Source organism: Quercus lobata, chromosome 10 (assembly GCF_001633185.2).
Source record: "Quercus lobata isolate SW786 chromosome 10, ValleyOak3.0 Primary Assembly, whole genome shotgun sequence".
Lineage (NCBI taxonomy): Eukaryota > Viridiplantae > Streptophyta > Magnoliopsida > Fagales > Fagaceae > Quercus > Quercus lobata.
In genome coordinates this window covers 45,371,463-45,382,404 of record NC_044913.1, presented here as the reverse complement: position 1 = coordinate 45,382,404, position 10,942 = coordinate 45,371,463, and positions in this window count along the sequence as shown.

The following is a 10,942-nucleotide window of genomic DNA, read 5'->3' as shown; positions in this document are numbered from 1 at the left end:
TAGCTTCAGTTGGTCTTCTAGCTTGAGGACAAGAGGATGAGTTGTAGGGATGAGGGATTGTTTTTGGTGGATTGTAGTTGATGTTGGTGATTGAAGTGGGAGATTTGTTGGGCTTTGTGGAGCCTAGTTATGTTTGATCCAGTTGACGACTCGATCCGAATAATGTTGTGTGGTTTTTAATGGGAGATTTTTTAAGGCTTAGTCCATGGGCCCAAGCCGGAGCTTTAGTGATTAGGGTTTTGTTGTTGTAGTTTTTGAGAGAGAAAAAATAAACTGTAGTGCTGCACTTTATATTTTTCTCTGATAATAGTGAAATCCTTACAACTCCGTGGACGTAGGCAAATTGTCGAACCATGTAAATATTGTCTTGTGCATGTGATTGTTTTTTCTTTGGCGTGTGTTTTTTTTTTTTTGTTTATCATAGGTTGAGAATTTCGAGTTAATTCCCTACACCAAGCTCTTGCTACCAACAGACTTCTCAGAGTTTTGTCTTCACTAGCTTTCCGGATCTCACAATACCGCTCGATTGCATCCGCCAAGCTTCGACGGCTTCTTTTGGAAAATCTCCAAAACTTCCCAAGCTCCAAAACACTCTTTACACTCTGAATAGGTGTGGGTTGTATTTGGGTACAAATCTCATCTCAAGGTATAATAATGGGAGAGGGAAGGAGAAGAGATTACAATGATTTCTTACTAAAGGATGAGTAGCTCGGTATTGTGTTGTGTTGTTGAAACCCATCTAGGGTTTTCTCTTTGAATAACCTCCTTTACTTTTGTGAATAATGAGGGTATATATAGTATGGGTGAAAGGTAAGAAAGTCACACTTAAAATCCTTCAGGCAGAGAGTTTCACGGGTACCTCGCGAGATGACTTGTCTCGCGAAGCACTCGAGAAATACATTCTGGCACTTGACTCTTCAGCTTCCAGCATGCGCTTCTCATGTGGCCTTTTTGCAGAACCTTTACTCGCGAGCTTCTTACGAGTTAGTCGCAAAATTGCACTGATCTTCATTTCATGCTTGATTTTTCATCAACTTAATACTAAACCCAATACAATAAAATCCCACAAAATACAATGAAATAAATTAATGTAATTACAACACTTTTTGTCATGGAATAAAACCAATATAAAATATAGTTGTAAATCACAACTTTACAATCTCCCCATTTGGCTATTCCGTGACAAAAACACCTTATAACAGACTCTAGACTTAAACATGAGTTTGGGAACAATGACAAAACTCACTCACACCTAAATCTAAAACCTATGATGAACTTGGAACACAATACTTGTATCTTGAAACATTTGCACAAAATGCATTAGACCCTCAAGGTAAAGTAAGTAATAAAAGGACAAGTATAATGTAACAAGTAAAAAGCGATCAAGTAAACAAGATGTGAAACATATGAGCAACTTGATCAAACACTAAACAGTCATATAGAAATGACCACAATGATCACAAAGCAAAGCAAATGATCATCCGAATATGCAATCAACAAAGCACAATAGCATAAGAATGTATGCATGTCCAACACATAAACATAATGCAATGAGAATAACAAAGTATAGATACTAAACATAACTTAAAGCATCATATAGAAAAACAAGAAAACAAACAAAGAGTAAAACAAACAAAACAAGGTTTTCTTGAAAAGAAATGTCTTCTCCCCCTTGGTATATGCATCTCCCCTATGGAATTTTTTCCCCTACGAATGTGTACGAGATAGAATTTCTCCCCTTAAGAATGTGCATATGAGTCATATAGAAATCACAATACACTTCAGTATACTCTCTAGTATACTCTCCTCCTTTTTGTCATGAATAGACAAATGAATCAAGAGGAAGACGGGAAAGAAAAAAAGATATAAACAAGGGTAAGATACATGAGGTGTACAAGATGAATGAGAAAATGAAACTCAAGCAAAAGACAAAAACACCTTAAAAACAAAATGTTACAAAGTATAAAGTAAACATGACATGCTAGGACGAGGAAACAAGAGATATACCAAGGCATGACAAGGGTAGCAAAGGTATGTGCAAGAGGTGGCTATGTGCAATGCATGAACTAAGCATGAGAAATGCACATATGGGGAAAGGTGTGTAAAATACACAACCAATGATCAAAACATGTTCTTAATGAGGAAACATGAAAAACCCCAAAGTTTGGTACTCATCGAAGTCCAAAAGAGTAAAAAAATACCATAGAGGCATTTTATTAAACACCTAGCGTGCACACACTATACATATATGATGAACATGTGAAAATCTACCCTTAATACATGTTATTTTTGCCACAAAGGGCTAACATTCAAAGCAAATCATCAAAAGAAAAAAATCCCAATAAAAAAAGATTGACAAAAATTAAATTTTCCAACCCCCATTTGAGAATATCCCAACTATGAATATAAAACTCCCAAGAACATAATTTAAGGATCAAAATCAATTAAAAGTGTCAAAGATTACCTTAGAGATGTTTATGGAATGTAAAACAATTGAAATTAGTTGGGTTTTAATGTAGAAGCTTTGAAAAAGAGGGTTTGGAGAGGATGAACCAAAAATGCATTTTTCAGGCAATGAGGGTTTGAAAATGCATTTTTCAAAGAGGGTTACTAGCAAGCTACTTGCGAAACTCATTGCCTGATGACCAAAAATGCATTTTTCAACTTTGCAACTTGTAGCCAAGTTGCGAACGACTCGCGAAAGACTCTGACCCCTATTTTTCAACACAAAAACAAGCTTGAAACATTGAAAAACAAAGTAGGTACAAAACCTAGAAACAGAGAGTGATGAAAAACACTTCCAAATACAAATAAAATGATCAAAAATCTTTTTGGTTTGATCCATATATGGTTGAGCACACACATATCACATTTGAACATGTACAATCACATAAATGAAATAGGCATTCATTGAATATTAGACTTGTGTGTTGTGTGTGTGAAGCAAGTATGAACTAGTCCATAGTCTAGTATGAAGGTTCAATGATCAATTCAATCAAGTCATACACAAATAGCTCAAAGTCAAGTGACTTATCTCACTAGTAGAAATAAACATATATGATCCCCCACCAAAGTGTTTACATTGATTGAAAGCTTTTCATTTAGCTTTCATTTTTCATACTTTTTTATCAATATAACTCAATTTTTGAGCAACGATGCCATGAAATTTTTTATATTTCTTTGAGGAATAAGCCTTTGGCTTTGACATCATACATTTTAAATACATTTTGCTCCACCTTTTCCTAGTCAAACTAGTTTTCGAAGTAAGGTTTTTTTCAGCTCTTTCTCTTTTTAGAGATTGACGATTGTAGAGCTTTTGACATAAAAATAAATGTGAGGAGATGTATAGGAACAAGTCTACACATGTATCAGATCAAACAAGACTATTGACTAATAATTTATGACAAGCTTGAAAATCTATTTACAACAATCAAACATGGATTCCTAGATTTCGCTCACACTTAAAAAATGTGATGTAGAAGGGGCAAGGTCAATGAACCCTAACCAAAGATATGTGGGTGAAGATAGTGCAAGTAGTGACAGTGAAGAGCTAATGCACATGTGCGATCAGATGGGGGACGGGGTAATGAACTCTGACTACACTATTGAGGAGCTGTTGAGCCTAAGTGAGTCATCATCTGATGGTGAGTTTCAGGGTGATGGTGATGATGGCAGTGACAGTAAGGGTGGTGCTACTATCAATGAAATAGTTGTGAACAATGTCAGAAGAAGGAGGAAGAAGTTCCTTGTGTTTAAACTTGTGTCCAATCCTGAACACTTGGTATTTGAGAAGCACATGTTATTTACCTCAGCTAAGCAATTCAAGGAGGCCATTACTAAATATGCAGTGAAAGGTGGATGGGGGTGAAGTTTGTGAAGAATGACAAAGTTATGGTTAAAGTCAAATGCCAACCTCCTTGTAAGTTTACCACCTACCTTGCAAAGTTGCCAAGGGAGATGAGCTGGCGGCTAAAGACTCTGGACATGGAGCACACATGCACTAGGAGTTACAAAAAACCCAAGGTGTTCTGCCAAGTTCTTTGCAAAGAAGTTGATGAAGAAGGTAAGGAGACAACCTGATATTAAGCTAAGGGACATTCAAGAGGTTATGCATTAGAAGTATGTTGTAAATATCAATGTAGGAAAAGCCAGCAAGGCTAGGGAAAAGGCCCAGGAGTTTGTTGATGGGTCTTATGTAGAGCAGTACAATCAGTTGTGGGATTACTGTGCAGAACTGAGGAGGTCCAGCCCTGGCAATATAGTTCTAATGAAGACACACACATTCAATGAAGGTGACTTAGCAGTTGAGATGGACTTACAGGCTAGTCTATCTTATTTTGAGAGACTGTACATATGCTGGTCTGGGTGTAAGCAGGGGTTCAGGGTAGGTTGTAGGCTAATAATTAGATTGGATGCTTGTCACCTAAAGACCAAGATAAGGGGCTAACTGATGGTTGCAATTGCCAGAGACCCCAATGAAGAATATTTCCCTCTAGCAGTTACAGTGGTGGAAGCAGAAACCAAGGACTCATGGATTTGGTTTGTAAATTTGCTGCTAGTAGACATTGGTGATGAGAAGAGGTGGACATTCATATCAGACCAGCAAAAGGTATCACTATAGAACATACTCATTTTTTAACTTAGCTACATTGAACAAGTAGTGAAATATGTATATATGCTAACCACTGTTGATTTTCCTACTATTGATTTTCTTGGCAGGGGTTGGTGTAGGCATTTGCAAACAATTGACCACAGTATGAGCACAAAATTTGTTGTAGACACTTGTACAACAATCTGAGGAAGTAGCATCCTGGCATAATGATTAGGGAGTTGTTTTGGAAAGCAGCTAAAGCCACATATGCACATGAATTTGAAAGGATAATGAATGAGATGAAGGACATTGATGAGGGTGCATATAATTGGTTGAAAGGACATCCCACAACAGTACGGGCTAGACACATGTTCAGAACTGATGCATTGAGTGACACTATCATCAACAACATGTGTGAGAGTTTCAATAGCAGGATAGTGAAATTTAGGGGGAAACCCATCATTAGCATGGTATGTATATTTTGGATTTTGGTAGGTGGAATCTGCATATTTTGGTTAGTTGTATACCTTGTTACATGCACTGACTTATGGGTTTTTCCTGTTTGCAGCTTGAGGACATAAGGTTATACCTAATGAGCAAATTCCAGCAAAACAGAAACAATATTATGAGGGTGGAATCTTAGCTTAGCCCTAAAATATGTAAAAGACTACACAGGGAGAAGGTGGGCAGTGATAGGTGGTTAGCTTGTTGGGCTTCTGACACCAAGTTTGAGGTGAAGAATGGACTACAGAGCTTCATTGTAGACCTGGCTAAGGGGGTGTGCAGCTATAGGAAATGAGATATCACTGGTATCCCATGCTGCCATGCAGTTTCATGCATATTCTTTAACAAAGAGAAAGTTGAGAAATACACTAATGCCTGCTACCAAGCCAACACGTACAAAGCATGTTATGAGCACACCATTGATCCACTCAATGGTGCCAATATGTGGACCCCAACTGGTCTTCTTCCTGTGCAACCTCCCATAAAGAGAAGGCCACCAAGCAGACCCAAGAAGAAGAGAGTCTTAGAACCAAATGAACCAATGAGGGGTCACAGCAAGGGCTATGGTATTGCCAAGAGGTGCAAGTCCTGTGGGAAGATAGGCCACAACAAAAGAAGTTGCAAGGGTGAGGTTGGAGGTATTTCTTCACTGCCTGGTGCCCAAAACCAGAGGAGACATAGACCAAAGAAGGTAAAACTAATGTTTTTTAATTCTACATGTTTTGAAATGAAAATTAATGTTCTAACTTAGTTCTATTTGCTACTGCTTGAAGACAAATGGCAATGGCCAAGGAGCAACCTATGAGCAACCAAATGCTACAAGTATGCCATCAAGCTAGCAACCCAGGACCAACCAGCAAGGCACCAGGCCATCAAAGTTGCAATCTAGAAGCAACCAGTAAGGCACAAGACAGACAAACCAGCAGCCATCAATTAGCAACTAGCAAGCTAGCAACCACCAAGCTAGCAACCAACATCCACCAAGCAGTAACCCTGCAACCACCCTACAACCAGCAATCGAACCAGCACCAATCCAACAAAGAGATGGATGGGGGCAGTCACTAATGAAATTCTGACTGCATCAAAAAATGCATCAAGGTACAGGGAGGCACTGAGGGTTGTTGAGAGCCAGGCATCTGTGCATGATCCAAGGGGATAGGCTGGTGGACATGGCTTATTTTTGTAATTGGCAGACATGGCATTATTTTTTGGGTTTACTTTGATATTTTTGTAATTCTCAGACATGGCCTATTTTTTGGTTTACTTATTAATGCAGATTTGTGTATTGCAATATATGTAGTGGTTGCAGAATTGTGAATTGCAGTATATGTTAATTGTGAATTGCAGTATATGCAGAATTGTGAATTGTGAACTGTAGAATTTGCCTGTTTGGTAAACCTGTTGTGTTGTGCATTGCAGAAGATTTGGTAGTTCTGTTGTGTTGTGCATTGCAGATTTGGTAAACATAACTTCCAAATTTGGTAGTTTTGTTTTCTTGTGCATTGCAGATTTGGTAAACATAACTTGCATATTTGGTAGTTCTGTTGTCTTGTGCATTGCAAATTTGGTAGTTCTATTGTGTTGTGCATTGTAGATTTGGTAAACATAACTGGTGTATTGCCAAATTGGTAAACTTGTGTAAACTTGGTAAACTAATTGTAGCACATGATTGCAATACACAAACATAATTGGCCACAGTATGTGTATATCAATTTTGCAGGTTTGGTAAATTAACAATGGTTAGCTTACCAATATTACAGATTTGGTAAATTGTAATCTAATTGCAATCAAGTAAAATAATTAACAATGCCAACATTTCAGACCAAATTAACACTAAACTCTATCATTCCATATTTCATTCATACTGAAATCAATGGGATACATTGGATATAACAACATCATCATCTACACCACTTGTTCTAACCCTGTCCTAACCTTGCTTACACCCACATTGTCCAAAACATGCTACACCATACCCCACCTATCTAACCCACCAAATTTAAAATCACACAAAGACATATCCCACAGCAGCACTGCCAATATCAAACACACTGTCAAAAACTTCTCTCTCTTCTTGCATGTTGAAACCTCAGCTTGGAGTCTGAGAATTCTTTGCTTCATCTTTGGGATAAGCACCTTCCCACACTCACAAATCTCATCATTAACCCATTGGAAGAACTTGCACTTCTTACCAATTTGAAATTAAACCAAATTCAAAACAAAATGAACAAACAAACCCAAGTGAATAAAATGAACAAAATGAACAAACAACAAAATGAACAAACCCAACTTGCACTTCACTTACCTAGTAATTGGGACACCCATAGAACCTTCTCCCTGGATTGTTATCTGTCTAGGAAACCACTAGCATGGGCTTTTGAGGGGAGGGGTAGTGATCGATGCAAAACTACAAGTGCACAGTATCGTAGTTTTATAGTAAAGTGATGAGAAGATTATCGTTCTCAGGGATTGGTAACTTACTTTTGACAAATACCAAAATTATGCTAATCTCGATTTTATCTAGAGAAGTCACTAAGGTTTTTGTAATTGGAATTCAAAATAAAATCAATTTCAATAAAAGATACGCAAAGGAAACGAAAGACGTTGCTTGAAAATCAACTTAATGAGAAAGAAACTTCTAGGAAATCGATTTCACCTAATACCTCACTATGCTTTACTCATCTAGCTAATTGAATTTAATTCTCTCTATTTGTTAGCAATCTCCAAACTATTCCAAAAGCCTCTTTCGACAGTCAATTGGAAACATTCTTGTTCATCAATTTAAACAAGAGTATGCAATTTAATAAAGCAAGAAAGCATTAAAACCAATGATTTTAATACTACATAAGTTCATACAAATCTTTCGATCTCTATATTTACCTATACTGAAATATTCAAGATCTATCCTATAATTCCCTCTTTCAACAGCAAATCACAAGATCAAAATCATCTAATTAATGGCCAGTTAATTAGAAGCAATAAGCTTAGAATAAATTAGACAGACATGAAGAGAATTTGTTCAAATTAACATAGAAAAGTAAGCATAGTTCGGAACTAGATTACATCGTTTTCCTAGAATAAAGAAAATTTAGTTCATGCTGAAAATTAAATTCAACATAAACGAATTCACCATAATTTTTCTGAGAAGATTTGAAGGAAAAAATGAACGCAAAAGAATCTCCTTCAGCCTCTACCAGCTTTAGCGTCCCCTCTCTACTTCAACACCTCTTTTTCTTTTTAGTTTTGGCACTTTTTTTTTTTTTCTGCTTTAGCGTCCCCTCTCTTTTCTCCAGCCCTCACTTTTTTCTTTTCCTTAGACGTGTTGCCCTTTTTTCAGCCCAAAATACTTTTTCAGCCCAAGATACTTTTTCAGCCCAAAAATCTCTCCCTATTTGTGGTTCAGCGCCTCCTTCTTTTCTTCCTTTTCAGCGCCTCTTTTCTTTCTTTTAATGTGTTGCCCTTTTAGTTCAAACTCTCTTTTCTTTTGTACGTGCCTCCTTCTCTATTCCTTGCCAACTTCTAAGGCCATAAAGAAATCTTCCTTTGGTTCCATTTATCCAAGACCCAATATTCTCTCTAGCTGCTTCACATCTCTTTTATTTGAGTAAATCTTTATTTTCTTCAAATCTGGAATAAAATTTAAATAACAAAAATCAAGTCTAAAATCAACAAAAATAAATAAATTAGACTAAAGTTTAAAGTTGAGAAGTGATAAATTACACTCAATTATGCAAGTCATTAGGTAGTAGCACATGTGTGGTGCTCTTCTCCTTAAGCTTCCCTCCGATGATGCAGAGGTAGATGCAGAGCTAGCTTCCATTCTTCTTCCTTGGTTTGTTCATGTTGTTTTGGGTTTGATTAAGAGATTTTAGGGATTGGGCTAAGGAAGACAAAGTAGAGATTTTAGGATTTTCTGTCAAATTTAGGGATTTTGTGTGTGGTGATTGAGGTAGTTGGAGAGTGGGGTCATGTGCGGTTACGTGAGAGGTCTAGGAGGCAGGAAGCTGAGGTGGATAGGTGTGGTGTCCCTCACGTGAGTGGCATGTGTGTTTTAGGGTGGGTGGGCTTGACACGTAGGAATATATATTATTATTTTAATAAATGGGCTTGACACGTGGAGATCTGTCAGACATGTAGGATTATTCTGTTGGTTGGTTGACGGCAAGGACGATTTTAAAAACAATTTTCAATTTTTAGGTATGACATATGCAATGAAATCAATTTTGGGACTAAAATGGGAATTAACCCAAAATGTAGGGACGAAAAGTGTATTTTCGCCTTACTTTTACTCTAACTTATCTAAGCGCAAAACAAGAGTAAATGAAGCGCAATCATCAAAACTACTCTCTAAGCCATAAGCAAGCAAGCAACAATAAATATAAAGCTTAAAGAGTAAAGGAAGAGAGATGCAAACACAAGATAACACTAAGACATGTTATTGAAGAGGAAATCGAACAACTCGGCGAAAAACCTCTCTGCGACCCTCAAAGTCGAAATCGACCACTAGTGAATAAGTTGGAGTACACGAATAACAAAAGACTCTCAAAGTCTAGTCTACCCAATGTACTTGAGCCCTCCAAGCTCCTGCTACCAACGGACTTCTCGGAGTCTTGTTTTCACTAGCTTTCTGGATCCCACAATACCGCCCAATTTCATTCGCCACGCCTCACCAGATTCTTTTGGCAAATCTCCAAAGCAAACCAAGTTCCAAAACACTCTACACTCTGAATAGGTGTGGGTTATGTTTGGGTACAAATCTCCTCTCAAGGTATAACAATGGGAGAGGGAAGGAGAAGGGATTGCAATGATTTCTCACTAGAGGATGAGTAGCTCTCTCTCTAAAATGGTGGGTGTGTTGTGTTGTGTTGTAGAAACCTATCTAGGGTTTTCTCTCTGAATAGTCTCCTTTACTTTTGTGAGTAATGAGGATGTATATAGTATGGGTGAAGGGTAAGAAAGTCACACTTAAAATCCTCCAGGCATAGAGTTTCACGGGTACCTCGCTAGATGGCTTGTCTCACGAAGTACTCACGAAATATAATCTGACACTTGACTTTTCAACTTCCAACATGTGCTTCTCATGTGGCTTTTTTGCGGGAACCTTTACTCACGAGTTTCTTGCAAGCTAGTCACGAAACTGCACTGATCTTCATTTCATACTTGATTCTTTAGCAACTTAATACTAAACCCAATACAATAAAATTCCACAAAATACAAGGAAATAAATTAATGCAATTACAATACTTTTTGTCATGGAATAAAGCCAACATAAAAACATAGTTGTAAATCACAACTTTACAACAATAATATGTAAAATTTAATAAATTATAGGAGAAGAAGATAAGAACAAAATATTATATCTATTTTTTTTTAAATCTAAAAAAAAAAAGAACAAATAACATTACTATTATTTTATCGTGTAGTTAAATTAATGTTATTTTATCGCGTAGTTATATAATTTAAGTAAAAAAATAATAGTAAAAAATAAAATAATAATAAAAGGATTAGATGAAGAATTTGGATTGTAATCAAATTAAATTTTTTTATCAACTTAGAAACTATAGAAGAAGAAGATAAGAACCAAAAGAAAAAAAAATTATATCTAATAAAATTTTTTTTGGTAAAACCACTTGATGCAACCACAGCTTTTGAGCTCAACTTTTATTATATAGTATCGATGATACGATATGATATGATGCATGATATAATACACACACACATGATGATATATTATTTACAGAAAAATTGATACATAGATGTGGACTACACACTCTTACATAGTGCGGATGCATATGTGATGATATATTATAGATAAATTGATAGACTGATAGATTGATGTTAACTACA